Source organism: Balaenoptera borealis (assembly GCF_965194805.1).
Source record: "Balaenoptera borealis genome assembly, chromosome: 17".
Taxonomy (NCBI): Eukaryota; Metazoa; Chordata; class Mammalia; order Artiodactyla; family Balaenopteridae; genus Balaenoptera; species Balaenoptera borealis.
The window spans coordinates 26,797,291-26,814,778 of NC_138876.1; positions in this window are offsets into that span (position 1 = coordinate 26,797,291).

The following is a 17,488-nucleotide window of genomic DNA, read 5'->3' on the forward strand; positions in this document are numbered from 1 at the left end:
ATTTATTTCTTGAATTTCTGGAGGCTGCAAAGACCCAAGATCAAGATGCTAGCAAGGGGGTTCCTGGTGAGAGCTCTCCTTCCGGTTTGTAGACTGCTGCCTTCTGGCTGTGTCCTCAAATGATGGAGAGTGAGAGAGGAAAGCAATATCTCTGGTGTTTCTTCTTATAAGGACATTAATCCTATCATGAGGGCCCCACACGCATGCTCTCTTCTAAACTTAATTACCTCCCAAGGTCCAATTTCCAAGTATTGACACATTGGGGGTAGGGCAATACTCGGCCAAGCTGTCACTCTGGAATCTGATGATCCTGAAATAACAATGATTTTACTATCTTCTACCAAAACTCTGCAGACTGAAGTTTCTAGCAAAAGCTGACATTGTCAGCTCCTAGAGGTCACCTGCTTTTCCTATCAAATGACTCAGTGAAGAGTGACCCACTCATACTTTGAATCTCTGCCTTCAGGAAAATCCCAGTCCCTTTTAAGGGCTCGAATGATTAAGTAAGTCTCACCCCAGATAATCTTCCTTTCTCCAAGTCATTTATGCCATGTATCATAACCTAATCATAGGTGTAAAATCCATCTTATTCACAGTTCTTGGGGATTTTGCAGGGTGTCTACACAAAGGGGCGAGGATCTTGAGGGCCAGCTTAGGTTTCTGCCTATCATAATGCTGCATATGAATTAGTATTTCATTATAAAGACAACTAAACTTAGTGTAAGCTAACCAGTGTCCAAATGAAAACACTGGAACTGGTGTACCGAAAAATATATCACACTAAATATTCTGTACAAAAATGTAATGGATCTAACTGAGAGGTTACACAAATTGTATATTTTGTATACAAAAATGTAACAATTCTTTTTCAAGTGCTACAATAGCAATAAAGTACCATCAAAGGAAGTATCCTTGTCTTTCAGCATTTAAAGGTATTTATTTCAAAATGAAATGCATGCATATAATATTTCCATTATCTTTATAATTGTTTAAACATTTTTGAGTACTTAGTCTTAATGGGTAAAATTCTATTGCTGATGTTTCTAGAGTGTTACTTAAATGATTCCCTTTACACAATTTTTTTTTGCGTTGGAATTCCTGAACCTGTGTAATCTGCTTGATTATTCAGTTCCTGTTTCTCAGTAAGTGATGATAGTGTTTATGATGCCTTGAAAGTAGTTCTGCATTTACAAAGTAGCGAGCCACAATGCAGAAACTGAAGATAATATACCTGGGTTATTATCTATCTTAACTATTATTAAAAAAAAATCAGGGTTCTGTCACAAAGCTCTTTAAGCAAATGAAGAAATGAATCTAAGTCCTGATTTTCATCTGACTTATTTCTGTGCAATTTGCTGTGGACATTGTCCCAAGGCTGTAACTGTTGTTCTCTAAGTCAGATATTGAATTTGACTTATTCACGATACTGCTCTGGGCAAGTGACTTATTCTTTCAAAAATTCATAGGTTAATGTTGCTAGTAGTTGTAAGAAAATTTATTGAATTATGGAAGCTTTAAGGAATTGTGTCAGACTTTTGCACATTGTTTCAATTGTTTCATTAAAAATATAGAAGAGTTAGGTAAACTATTGTGTTCAATATCACTATGCTTTATATAGGGCTTGAGATAGTGATCTTTTATTTACCTCTTCATCTAAGCTAGTACAGGAAAATAATACATCAAGAGAAACAACCCAACATAGAATCCTAGCTCCAGCAGATGGTGTTAAAAAGGACCAAAGCAATTATTACACAAATCCACATATCCTAAAACAAGAAGCTCCCCACATACACCCAAACCTCTTACCTTGCTTTTTTGTGACTGTTTTCCTCTTTAAATGTGACCCCGTTTTTGTTTTTTTTTTCTCATTTTAGATTGATTTGATCTGTATAATAATGTTCCTAGTGAATGCAGAGAAGGGGTATGATTGAATGATACACAATTATTCAGTGTCTGAAAACCACATCTAGTGAGAGCTGATGGCTCTGGTTATTGATTAGAATACCTTATACATATTTCCCCAGTATCTCAAAAATGTAATAATGAGTCCAATGTGAGTGAGCCAATAAATTCTTTCATGATTACTTCTCTTTTGGGTTGCACATTTTAATAACATTTAGTTGGAATAGAAGATCATATAATCAATGTAAAGCTGCCAGCCTCACATAGACTTTTTAGTCACCATTTTTTTAGAGGAATATACCAACTTGATTGATCTTTGAAATTAAAGATAAAATTCGTTTGTATAGTAGATCTACAGTTCAAATGTAAGCAGAATCAGGCAGGCTTGGATATGCCTGGCAAACTGAAGGGGCAGGCCATCAGATATGATTTACATCAGGGCTGAGAAGTTTACTGAGATTCAGGTACACTGTATATGACCTAGTGAAAAAACTGCGATTGACAGAGAGGAAGAGAAGATGCTGAGTTCAGTATGGTGTTTGTTCTCCAGACTGTAACTTGTTCCACTCCACTGGACCTCATGCTTCATATGAGGCCCTTGTGAAATGTATTTGTGGAAGGAGGAAGTTGAAGTAAGTAGACCAACGATGAAGAGACATAGACTTAAAGCAGGACTAGGAGATTAATCTATGACTAAATAGATATCAACTGTGAAATCAAGAGGGTCAAAATATTTCAAATCAGGATGTATGCATATAGGATTTTAAAAATCTTTATAACTATTTAAACTTTTTGAGTATTCTTAATCATGGGTTAATGTTCATTGCTAACATTTCTTAAGTTTTAAATAAAGAATCCACTTTAAATATATTTTGGTATAGAAATTCCTGAAATTCTATAGACTAGGGGCATGAAAGTTAAAAAAAAAAAAAAGAACGGAAAGTATAAAGTGGTATTTCATAAATAATGTGTAGAGAGATACATATCAACTTTTTTAATAACCAAAGGGAAAGAATGATCTCAATTTGAATACTTGATTAATTAACTAATGTATTAGTTAATTAAAGAAATAGCTTTGGCATTTTGGAAACTCAGAAGCCAGTGGTTCAGCAAATGAGATACTTGTTGGGTAAGGTTGTCCTTAGCTCATGCCTTTCAGGGCAAGCAAAGAGTGACAGGAGAAGCCATGCTCATGAGCACATGTAAGATGCCCCAGAAATATTTAAAAGGATTATTTTGAGAGACTGCAGTTCTTATATCTGAGGTTATAGGAAAGAGTCTGTGGCATCCTGGTTAATCCTATTATGAAACCCTATCTGTAAACACAGGTGGGGAGGCTTAAGAAAACTAGATTGTACTTAATCACTGGAAAAAAAAATTGTTCATCTCTTGGCTCTATAGAAAATCTCATATATATATTTGTGTGTGTGTGTATATACACACACACACACACACACACACATATATATATATATGTATATGAAAAGCCCTGATTCTTAAAAAAAATTATTCACGATTACTTGCATCTAGAAGCTGCTGGGGTAGATAATGGCTGGCCCATTTAATCCTTCATTAGTTTTCACCATCCTAATTTAACTGTTCCTAAACATACCGGTTAGGCATATTGCAAGGCATTTAGAACCTGCTTTAGAAAGAGTTATGGAAAAGTCTTATACATATTTAGACCTCATTAATAAACAGCATTTTCTCCTTACAGGTTGTCACCCAGAATTTAACGAGAAACCAGCAATTAATGGTAGGGCCAACTATAATGCAAAATAGCTGAACCTGAATCTTTTACAAAGGTAAGGATAGATTATGATTAATTTACCTGCTTTATTCTTTTTTACCTCACTGCAGTACTTACTGTTTGTGAGAGTCTTGCTGTTTTGATTTTAGAGGTGTGGGGCCTCGGTTCGTTTTTTGGCAACCCTGGAGTACTCAGCATGCTACTGAGGCCTCAAGCTCTTATCACCACAAGCAAAACTGTCAGTTCTGAGACACTGCTGAGAAGGAGACTCTCAGGCAAAAATAAATGCAAAACAAGCACTTTGCAGGGTAGAGGAACAGGTACTGCTGGAAAACTTATTAATGAAGGATTAAACATATAGAAATAATGCTCTGAGTCCCTAAACTTCATTTACTACTGAAAAATGTAGGATTAAAAGTAATCACGTTGGTACACTTTGAGAAATTATGGAAGAGTGTTTTGTGTTAGCTTAGCTAATAAATATTCTCACTTTGTTCATCTTTCCTTAATCTTCTAACATTAATACAAGCAAATAGAATGCACATATTTTTAGCACTGTAAGTATTTTTGCATGTATGGGCATTGTGATAAATATTTTTAAACTTTAAGTTGAAATTTTATTCATTTAGACAAAAAGTAAATATGAAGATGATGGAGGTTATTCTATAGAATAACTTTAGAAATCTAAAATAGACTCTAACATATTATTTAATTTTTGAAGCTTTCATTTCACCTACTTTTAATAGCAGGACAACAGTAGAAGTTATCACTAAGGATTTGATGACTCACATGCTTCAGAGTCCTTGAGGTTGAACAATCTATGTTTATTTTTGTACATTAACTCATTTTTTTCTATAGCTTTAATTATCAGTTCGTAAGATGGGAAAACAGAAATCCAAAAATCAGGATTGAGTTTTGCCATCCCTTTGGCTTTTTGTAACAGTGTTGCTGTTGAATAAAGTAGGAGGATGGTGAAAGCCCAACGGTAGAAAAGAATTAGGCAGAAAAGACACCACAGTGGGACAAAATCCACATCTTTCTTTTTCCTTTACCTGTATTTGATACTTTCTCACCAAATGTGCTGATTTGTGTGTATTTCTACTCTGGTACTGACATTCTCCTAAAATTGTAGTTGTCCAGCCTTGAGAGTCTGATGGACAGAAGGTTTAGCAAGGAATACTCATTGATGGGAGACCTGCCTTCATTGGTTTCATCTGCTTCTCATCCCCTCCTATCATTGCTGTGTGGAAACTTTGGCAAATCTTATGTCCCTAGACTTGTGTTGCAGTTTGTCCTTCTTAAGTATGTCAGTAGGGAGGCAAAAACTTTCCCATAAGCTATCTCCACCCCCACTATGAGATCCAACTCTTTTTCACCCTGAATTGTAATGTTCTCCTTCTTTAACAACCATCCTTTCATTTCTCACGGTTTCTTTACATTTTTTTATTTGGTTTGAAGGTCCACATACTTTCCTCTCATGTGGTATCTCTTGGGTTGGGTAGGGATGAGGAGTGGAAGTAAGCATCCCTTGCTATTTGTTTACTTATTGTTTTAGCCTTTGTGTATAAGAAACATTATATATATTGAAATGCTGTTTTGGACATTTTTTAAAAATTAGTTTTATATCATGCTTATCTTACTATATTATTAAATATTCTTTGACAACATCATTTTTATGTCATATAATATTCCATCTCTTCTTGTGTGACTTGGCTTTGGCAATCTTTTCAAAGTCTCATGTAAGTAACACCGGAGGTAACAGCTTTGTAAAAAAACATTACTTTGATTCTCTTATTACTTGAATCTACATGCCATTTTTCAATGGTGTATCTTCTTAGACAAAGATTGGAATTAAAATTAGAAACCTAGTTTGCTTTAAGAGTGCAGATACACAGATGCGTGAGCCAAATCCAGATATGTCCTCAGAATTTTAAACTTGAATTATTTCAGCACCTCCAGGAAATTTACTGACTTACTATCATACTTGGATATATTCCCTTGCCCACACTACAGTGATGATATAAATTTCTCTTATTACTGAATATTCTTATCTCAAGTGTGTAACAATCTGGAAGGAAACAATTTTCTCAACAATCTCTTCTATTCTGAGTATAGAGACCATGTTTTGTTCAAATAGGTATCATTAGAGACTAGAACGTCATAGGCATATACTTTATATTTGTAGAATTATTGAAACTGGCTTCTGCATCTAACACATTAGGAAATCTAAACAGTTTGTTTAACCTTGGTAGTGTCAGTTTCATTATATGTAATACTATTAAACTTTCTTCCACATGTGTTATATCAGTTAGGGTCTTAACAGAATTACAAAGATACATTCATCTGGAATTATGAAGATAATTTAATGAAGATATTATTTACAGAGTTGTGGAAAGGGTTAAGAGAACAAACATAAGATATTGAATAAACTGAGGACTAGCTTCAACCAGAAGCCATTTCCTTCCTAAGGCTGAAAAGATAATAGTGATAATGGACAAATTGTGTCTCTGGATGCAAGGGTGGCTGGAACCGTGGAAGAGGGAACACAGCAAGTCTACCACTAAGGCCCAAAGTGAAGAAACATCACAGTATATTTTTCTTCCTGACCTCAATCTTTTCTGCTGGTGCATCCCTTGCTAATTCAACCAGAAGCTAGAGGGTAGTGGCTCCCAGTAATGCAATCTATAAAGATCAACTTCCTAGGGCACAGAATAATGAAGAGAAGCCAAAAATTGATTGTGAATTAAGTGGGAAAAAATCATAGTTATATGGAAGAGATAAACTTAATATTAGTTATAAATAATTATATTATTAAAAATCTGATATAAAATTATATGTGTTGTGGTATGTACATAAATATGTGTAAATATACACACACACACACACACACACACACACACACAGATTAGGAAGAGATTGAAAACAGATGCAAATAAACCAGGAGGCTTACAGCACAACAGTGCTCTTGATATATTTTTAACATTTAAAAAGCATTTCTTCTAGAATGATTTAAATTTATATCTAGTATTATCACTATCATCATTATTATTAGGATGACAATGATAATCCAGTTCTTTAATTCTAATGAATACCTTAAGTATTTACATTTATGATTAGCAATCACCTTATATTTTTATTTTGACCTATTGTTTACAGAAACTATACAAAGTAACAATTATTACTTTGTTGCAAATTAAAATTAACCTTTATTGACTTTCCCACATATCTTAATTCCTATTTAATTTATCCTGTGATTTTGCATGACAAGGATTACATGACAAATGATCATGAATCATCTTAAATGTTTTAGGTCTTTTTAAAATCATGGAGTAGCAGTCAATTTATTTAGTTATTTTTTATTGGGGTGTAGTTGCTTTACAATGTTGTGTTAGTTTCTGCTGTACAACGAAGTGAATCAGCTATATGTATACATATATTCCCTCCCTCTTGGACCTCCCTCTCAACCCCCGCATCCCACCCATCTAGGTCATTTTTAATGGCTTGTATATACTTCACTAGGAAACAACAGGGAAATTATTTTTAGCATTATTGGATCATATGAATGTAACTTGCTTCATGCTTAGATCCAATAGTTCAAGGGAAGTTAGCAGTGCTTTTATCTCTGTTTTTTGTAGGTCTGTTTGCCTCTGTTTGACTTTATTCTCTAAGAATTTCTCAACACCTGGGAAGAATGATAACTCTTTGCAACCCAAGAAACATTCCAAGGGCTTAATGAATCAATTGCTTAAAATAGTTTATCTTTCTCTGCTACTACACACTGAAATTTTCTCATTGAACTTGCTTGGTTAATATACCCAGTCCTGAGCCCAATACTGTGGCCAAGAGGATAAGTTGTATACTTGATTGACATGACATTACCCCTGTGATCTGGGAAAGACAGATCATTGTGATTTATAGCCACGGGTCTGGGTCATATATCTTATCTCTGTGGCCTGGGAAGGGCATGCCACTGTGACCTTCAACTATAGGGAATGAAGGATTGCAGGTAATGAAAATACATCAGTCCTGCCTATGAAGACTGGAGTGTTGATATCAAAGATAGCATATGGGAAAGTTTTAAGATCAGATGAAAACCATTAGTATCATAATTCAAAATGGTCAATGGTCAGATGATTCAATGGCAGGTGAGATTAAGGGTAATTCAGGAAACAGATAATATAAAGTCTTATGTTATATATAACAATCTTGCATATGTTTGGAGTAGCACTTTAAATCTTCCAAAGCTTAATTCACTCTTCCTTCTGATATTTTCCTTCATATAGGAAGTTTACTCAACTTTCAGATAAATTAAAAAAATAAAGTGTGTGCATGTGCATGTGTGTGTATGTATGTACGTATATATAAGCTAATATAAATCAGCATGGTATGCATATAGGCAAACACATACTAAGTGAGATTATGGCTTTTTTTAACCTCCAACAGCACAGTATCTAGCACATAGAAGATACTCAATAATTTTTCAGTGAAGCATTCTTGAATAAATAAATCATAAAATGTTCCATACATGACCATGAACTGCAAAGAGTATTTCCAATGTATTCATTCTTATATGCAGTAGCTTCTTATATGCTGTAAAACTGTCTTTTTTTAAGCAAGAAGCTAAATCCCAAAAGGTGATAAACTTTAAAATTCTTTCTAATACTTCTTTTCTCATTTTTCTTTATTCATTTTTAAATTTGGAATTTAAAATAAAATATTTTGCATGTTAAATTATTAATAAAAGATCAAAAGCAAGATTTAAAACATATATGTACTCTGTTTAATTATATTTTTCTTCTATTTCTCTTCTTTCTATCTCCTTTATTTGTGAGAGGAGAAACCAACTCTTCTTTTAACTTATTGTTAAGTCCTAGTGTATTCAGAATAAACTACATTTGCATCATTTTATTGAATACATTCACCTTATATAAATTCATTCATTTTATATAAATACTTTGTGACAATTGTTTAACCTCCCTAAATTGTTTTGTACAGACACAAAACACGACTGTTTAACTTGATGTTCCCATTGCTACCAAAATATTTGGCAGCCATGACAGGATGCAATTTGTTTTGTTCCACGTACTGGTGACTAAGATGGTCTGATGTTACATGAAATTTCTAATGTTCTAATTTCTGATACATGTGTTTTACACCAACTGCCAGGCATAGGTCACTAGATATTATGAGTATGAGGTAATAAAATGAAATGAAAAAAATGGAAGTGATATAGTTTCTCTATACTGGGTAGTACAAAATCACAATAATCATTTTATATTTTTCAATGGAGGGGTCGTATAAATCAGACCACATATTAAAATGCCAAAATTTTATTGTCAAAGAATTCAGTAGAAATTAATTAATTTTATCAGAGGGACATGTGACCATGTTACCCTGAAAGATCTCTTTCTCAATTGCAAACTACATTCAAAAAGGAAAAAAAGCAAAGAAATTTCTTGTTTATAAAACTTAATTTCCCATGAAAACATTTTTAGAAGTAATATTTTCATTATGTTCATTATTTATAAGTGCCTGACATTGCAATAAAACATTAGATATGTTTATGATTGCAAACAAATATGTGACCAATTTTCTTTACATTGCATGGAAGAAAAGAGGTCATTTCTCTAGTCTGAACAGATTTAGCCCACTTGCTATCCTATTCCTTCAAAATGTAATATTTTGAGTCTCTATGTTCAGGATATAGATCTGTCACTAATACACGTGTGACTAGTACATTGCTTCTGATGTGACCTTCTTCTAAAGAAACCATTCCCATACACTGTCAGACATCCTTTCTCAGCAGTCTCAAGATATGGACTCATTTGGCAAAAGGCTTTATTGTGGGGAACTTTGCACATTGTTCTCATCACTCTTAAGGCATTTCAAAGCCTGCACAACTATAAGTTTGTTTTACCTCCTTTCTTCTCCCCCAGTAAAGATTAGCTGAGGTCCAGGGAGTATTATAAGCCTGATAAAGCTTTGAGTGCTTTTACACTGAACTTGGAATGAGTTCAAATACCTCTAACTTCAACTCATCAAACTTAAAGTATCACAGAAAACTCAAGTGATTCAAAAATCCTCAACCACCTTCAGGACTGAAGCACTCATTCCTCCAGCTGCTGGGAGTGCAGTCTCTCAGCTGACTCTCTCTGAAGAAATTACTCTAAGTTTTAGAGAACCACCTTAGCAAGATTATGTGTCCTTCTGGAAATGCAGCCCTTGTCCAATGACTGGCCAACAGAGGGGTGGTGAGACAGGTTGGGGTGAGGAACTGGTATAAAGCTTATTTTCTTTCCCTCCATTCATGACAGTGCTAAAGGGTTATCTTAGCGCTAGCAGGATTGTCTGAGGTCTTCACTGCAATGGCATGCAATTCTAATTATTCCTCTGTTCGGTCCTGTTCTTTTACTGTTCCATAGATGTTATTCCTGAAAGCAATAAGCTTCTTGCATATGAATTTCTGTATCAGAGCCTATTTCCCAGAGAAGCTGACTAGCAACACAACTTATTTAATGTAAGAATGTGCAATTCCACTTCTTCACAAAACCTTGAAATTAATGAAGAAAAATTCCTATCACTAGTTTCAGTATATAAAATTATAGTGCACAGAATGAAATTTTTTGGCCATTTTGGGTGGTACTGTCACAGGCACTAAGTGTACATTTATTTCCTTGATTCACTTTTAAATTATAATTCTAAGCCTTCAAAATAAAGAACTAATGTTGATGCTTTTTCTTTATAATTGATTAATGCTCTTGTGTGTGTGTTTGTGTGTGTGTCTGAAGATGGGAAGTGAGGTTTAAAATAACAGCTCTAAGTCATACAGTATTAAATTCAATTATGACATCCATTTTCAGCATGTGCCTTATAAGTGTTCCTTTCATTTTACTAATTTTTTCATTTTATTTTTAAAGTTAAAGAGAAGTTTAAAAAATATTTGAGGGCTTAGTGACTCCTTTCCCCTGGTTCAGTTGTGAGCAATTTTTTTCCCTATCCATTCTGTGTTTCTCATTCTGAAGGCTTCTTTCAAATGTTAACAAATTGGTTCCAGGAAGGTACTAATTTACCATCCCATCAGCAATGTAGGAGAGTGTTCATTTTACAATGTTAACTACATGCCGTATTATCTTGTTTCTATTTTTCCTTTGTCAGCACAGTGGATGCAATGCAATATATCTAAATGTTTACCTGTCTAAAAGTAACTATTCAAATTGGAAAATATTTGTACATTGGCATCTAACAAAATGATGGAATGACCCCTGGGCCCCTGCCACAATATAAATTAGTGTAAAAATTGTTCCTAAGCGACACCTGGGTTAGTGTCTTGTAGTTGCTCAAAGGAGGGCAGATCAACCCCAAATCCAAAATTTGGTTCAGATATTGAGATAGATGATGCACCCAAGTACCAAGAGGTATAAAGAGATTTATTACTATTATTATTAAGTTTTCTTAGCACAGCAAGGCAGTCTTACACAAAGGTACAAAAATGACTTATTTGAACAAGGAGGGATAAATAATTTCGAGTTCTATAGTGGCTAGGGAGTGACTTCCAGTTTAATGTTCCCACTCATGGTCCTGGATTTTGTGTGGTTTGAACTTTTCATCAGAGCTAATGGAGGGAGCCAGTGGATTTTTAAATGGGCTTGCTAAGGTTTGGGGCAAGAGGTACATAAAGAAGTCTTGGGCTTGCAAGATGTCAGCAGTCACACATCAAAAATGAAATCAGCCTCTTTATTACAGTTAAGAATAAAGGAAATGAAATAACAATTGCTAGAAGTAGAGAAGGAATTCAAAACCAAAGAGGAAAGAACAAACTGACATCCTGATAAGAGCATGCGTTTGAGTCATCTGATTGACTGAGACCGTGGGATGACTTTATCTCCTTAACTAAAAAAAATGGGAGTGACATTCCTGAAACTTTGAAGTGCTGCCACACAACTTAAAAAGAAATTAGCATACACATATGGTTAATTAATCTATGACAAAGGAGGCAAGGATATACAATGGAGAAAAGAGAGTCTCTTCAATAAGTGGTGCCGGGAAAACTGGACAGCTACACGTAAAAGAATGAAATCAGAACATTCTCTAACACCATATACAAAAACTCAGAGTGGATTAAAGACCTGAATGTAAGATCAGAAACCATAAAACTAAAAGAAAACATAGGCAGAACACTCTTTGACATAAATTGTAGCAATATTTTTTTGGATCTGTCTCCTAAAGCAAAGGAAATAAAAGCAAAAATAAACAAATGGGACAAAATTAAACTTAAAAGCTTTTGCACAGCAAAGGAAACCATTGATAAAATGAAAAGACAACTTACTGAATGGGAGAAAATATTTACAAATGATATGGCCAACAAGGGGTTAATATCCAAAATATATAAACAGTTCATACAACTCAACATCAAAAAACAAACAATTTGATTAAAACATGGGCAGAAGACCTGAATAAACATTTTTCCAAAGAGGAAATGCAGATGTCCAACAAGCACATGAAGAGATGCTCAACATTGCTAATCATCAGGGAAATGAAAATCAAAACCACAATGAGATATCATCTCACACCTCTCATAATGGTTATCATCAAAAAGAACACAAATAACAATTGTTGGTGAGGACGTGGATACACCATTGGTGGGAATGTAAACAGGTAAAGCCACTGTGGAAAACGGTATGGAGTTTTCTAAAGAAAACCCAAAATAGAACTACTGTATGACCCAGCAATTCCACTCCTGGATATCCAAAAAAACTGAAAACACTAATTTGAAAAGATACATGCACCCTAACGTTCATGAGAGCATTATTAACAATAGTCAAGATATGGAAGCAACCTAAGTGTCCATCAACATATGAATGGATAAAGAAGATATATTATATATATATACAATGGAATACTACTAAGACATTAAAAAGGAATGAAATTTTGCCATTTGCAGCAACATGGAAGGACTTGGAGAGTATTATGCTAAGTGAAATAAGTCAGATAGAGAAAGACAATTAATGTATGATATCACTTATATGTGGAGTTTAAAAAATACAACAAACTAGTGAATATAACAAAAAGAAGCAGACTCACAGATATAGGGAACAAACCAGTGGTTACCAGTGGGGTGAGAGAAGCAGGGAGGGACAATATAGGGGTAAGGGATTAAGAGATACAAACAATTATGTATAAAATAAGCTGCAAGGGTATATCGTACAACACAGGGAATATAGCCAATATTTTATAATAACTATAAATGGAGTATAACCTTTAAAAATTGTGAATCAGTATATTGTACACCTGCAACCTATATAAAACTGTACATCAACTATACCTCAATAAAAAATTAGTTTGTTGAGAAAGAAAAAAAAATAAATTAGCAAATGAAGCTACATCCTCAACCTGCCTTTAGCTAGAGGGATGACAATAATGTTTGTCATCTATCTGTGACATTGAGTTTTTAAAACTTACTCCTTTGAGAGAAATTAAAGCCTTAAATCTGAAACAATTATGAATTTTACAGTCAGAGTTCAGAATTTATACCATAAAGACAGTGCTGGAATACAGCCAAAGAATTACTGTAAAAACTGATTAAGGAATTATGAAGTTTCTTGGACTATGACAGAAGCAAGCAAAATACCATCTTGTAGAAACACACCTACAACTGAAAAATAAGGAAACTGTAAGTGAATAAAATGACTTCTGATGAGATGAGCTTATCTTAAATGATTTAAAACAATATCAAGAAATAAATCTATAAAAAAGCAAGAATAAAAACCAAAATAATTAGGATTCATAGAAGAATTTAGAATGAATATAATACTAGAATGCTTAAAATTATAAAAAGATAAAAAATAGAACCTCAAAGAAATCAATTTAATGAAAAGTGCAGTTATTTTAAAAGAGAAATTATAAAACAAATAAAATATATTTGTCAAAATTAAAAATATAGTTAGCAGTCATGGTAAATGTGGCAAGATGAAACCTCTATTGTAAAGATACTTAAAAATACATTGACCTCCTTATGAGAAGATTTTCTGAGACAAGTTTCCTGCTATGAAATATATTTTTTTCCAAGATTTCTTTTTTTTTAATTGACCATTTGGGATATTTATTAATGAAGATCAACCATCCAAAGATCAGTCCTCAATGTGCATTTCTATGATTTTAAGAGTTGGTCCTTCCAAGTCCTGATTACCATCTTTTTTCCCCTTTTATTATTACTTATTTTATTATATTTATTATATAATATACATAATTATATATTATAATATAATATATATTTATTATATTATTTATTTTATTATTATTTATTTATTATTATTATTTATTTATTTAATTCTGCTGCTTCCGAAGTAGATTGTCCATCACTACCTCTAGTACAGTTTTGATTTTAACTTCTGAACTGATATTCTTAAATATAGCATCTTTTTCAGTCTAATTTTTGAACTGCCTTATAATATTTCTAATGCATTTTTATAATGTAATATATACCCCTTAACTTAACTACCACATCCATTCCAAATTACTTTGCTTAATAGTAAAGCCTTCGAACTATATTAATACTAGCTAGCAAACTCCTGTCCCACAGTCCCCAACAGTATTTTTTATCTCAAAGAAAATTTGTAACTGTTTCCTGAACAAAGACAATTTCTATGTCTGGAAATTTATGCTTATTAATTTTCCCATGCAGAAATTTTTTTGACATTATAAATTATTTCCATAATTTATTCTGGAATATTTAATTTTCTTTATGTTTCTATTGTATTTTTTGTTAGTCTCATAAAATTGATATGTTATATTCACTTGTTCAAGCTTGTTAAGAGTATCTTAACTTTACCTTTGTATACCACACTATATCTAAAAAAAGGAAGAGGCACTTAATGGATACCTATTGAATTTATGAATTCCTATGTAAGAATAAGTAAATAAAATGGCCATTTGAGTCATGAATAAGCAAAAATAATAAGATTATTCAAAATAATTTTTAGTAACAATACTTTGAAAAAGAGGTACTAAGGTCTCTAATAGATAAAGTAGAAAGCACACAAGAATAGATGGGCAATGTAAGCAGATAGATGGAAATCCTAAAAAAAGACCAAAGGAAATGTTAGAGATAAAAAACAGTGTGACAGAAATAAAGAATGCCTTTGATGGTACACTTGAAACTGCTCATTAATACACTGAACATGGCTGAGGAAGGAATCTCTGAGCTAGAAGATCTATCAAAGAATCTTCAAAATCAAAAAGGAAAGAAAACAGACTGAAAAAAAATAACAGAATAGCCAAAGACTGTGGGATAACTACAAAAGCTGTAGCATACATATGAGAATGTCAGAAAAAGAACATAATGAAATAATAATGACTGATAATTTCCCCAAATCAATGTCAATTCCACACCACAGATCTAGGAAGCTAAGAGCACACCAAACAGGATAAATGTCAAAAAAGTTACACCTAGATGTATCATTTCCAAATACAGAAAATTGGAAATAAAGAAAAAATCTAGAAAGAAGATAGAGGGAAAAAACATCTTTCCTATAGAAGAACAGAGATAAGAATTACAACAAACTTCTTCTCAGAAACCATGCAAGCAAGAAGACACTGCAGTGAAATATTTAAAGTGTTGAGAGAATAAAACACCAACCTAGAAAGAATTATGTACACTGTGAAATTACCCTTCAAAAATGAAAAAAAGAAATAAAGACTTTCTCAGATGAACAAAAAGTGAAATTTGTTGCCAGTAGACCTTCCTTGCAAGGAATGTTAAAAGAAGTCCTTTAGAAAGAAGGAAAATAACATAGGTCAGAAACTAGGATCTACATAAGTATGGGAAAGCATCAAAGAAGGAGTAAGTAAAGGTAAAATGAAAACTTTTTATTTATTTTTTTATTCTTAGTTGACCTAACAGATAACAGTTTGTTCAAAATAATAGCAATGTATTAGATTGTGTATGTTTATGTATAAAGGTATCTATATATATTATATGTATGCTTATGCATTACATATACCTATATGTACATATACATACTTATATATTATATATATATCAGTATTCATGTATGCTTAAATATAAGTGAAATGAATGACAGCAATGACACAAGGGACTGGATGGAGGAATTAGTATTATTTTGTTATTAAAATGTACCCACACTACCTGCGAAGTGGTATAGTATTATTGGGTTGGCCAAAAGGTTCATTCGGTTTTTTCCATAAGATGGCTCTAGTAGCACTTAGCTGTCTTTAACTTCATTCAAAACAATTTTGTTAGATTGCATTGTGACAGCTGTCATATCAATGTGCATTTTAAAAGAAACATTAAAAGTGGAGAATTTTTATGTAACCATTTTAATATTGAAGATGGAAGAAAAAAAGCAATATTTTTGGCATGTTATGCTTTATTATTTCAAGAAAGGTAAAAATGCAACTGAAATGCAGAAAAAGATGTGTGTAGTGTATGGAGAAGGTGCTATGACTGGTTGAACGTGTCAAAAGTGGTTTATGAAGTTTCGTGCTGGAGATTTCTTGCTGGACGATGCTCCACAGTTGGGTAGACAAGTTGAAGTTGATAGCGATCAAATCAAGATATTAATTGAGAACAATCAACGTTATACCACGTGAGAGATAGCTGACATACTCAAAATATCCAAATCAAGCGTTGAAAATTATTTGCACCAGCTTGGTTATGTTAATCGCTTTGATGTTTGGGTTCCACATAAATTAGGTGAAAAAAACCTTCTTGATCATATTTCTGCATGCGATTCTCTACTTAAAAGTAATGAAAATGTTCCATTTTTAAAACAAATTGTGATGGTCAATGAAAATTGGATACTGTACAATAATGTGGAATGGAAGAGATAGTGGGGCAAGGGAAATGAACCACCACCAGACACACCAAAGACTGGTCTTCATCCAAAGAAGGTGATGTTGTGTATATGGTGGGATTGGAAGAGAGTCCTCTATTATGAGCTCCTTCTGGTAAACAAAACAATTAATTCCAACAAGTACTGCTCCCAATTAGACCAAGTGAAAGCAGCACTCAACGAAAAGCATCCAGAATTAGTAAACAGAAAATGCATAATCTTCCACCAGGATAGCGCAAGACTGCATGTTTCTTTGATGACCAGGCAAAAACTGTTACAGCTTGGCTGGAAAGTTCTGATTCATCCACCATATTCATCAGACATAGCACCTTCAGGTTTCCATTTATTTTGGTCTTTACAAAATTCCCTTAATGGGAAAAATGTCAATTCCCTGGAAGACTGTAAAAGGTACCTGGAACAGTTCTTTGCTCACAAAGATAAAAAGTCTTGGGAAGATGGAATTATGAAGTTGCCTGAAAAGTGGCAGAAGATAGTAGAACATAATGGTGAATATGTTGTTCAATAAAGTTCTTGGTGAAAATGAAAAATATGTCTTTTATTTTTACTTAAAAACCTAAGGAACTTTTGGCCAATCCTATATTTGAAAGTAGACTCAGATTAACTATAAATGTGTATTGCAAACTCTTGGGATGCCACTACAAAAACTAAAAAAGAAGTGAAACTAATATGCTAAGAAGAGAGAGAAAATGGTTTATATAAAGTGCTCAATTAAAACCACTTAAGGTTGGGCTTCCCTGGTGGCGCAGTGGTTGAGAATCTGCCTGCCAATGCAGGGGACACGGGTTCGAGCCCTGGTCTGGGAAGATCCCATATGCCACGGAGCAGCTGGGCCTGTGAGCCACAATTACTGAGCCTGCGCGTCTGGAGCCTGTGCTCCGCAACAAGAGAGGCTGCGACAGTGAGAGGCCCGCGTGCCGCGATGAAGAGTGGCCCCCACTTGCCACAACTAGAGAAAAGCCCTTGC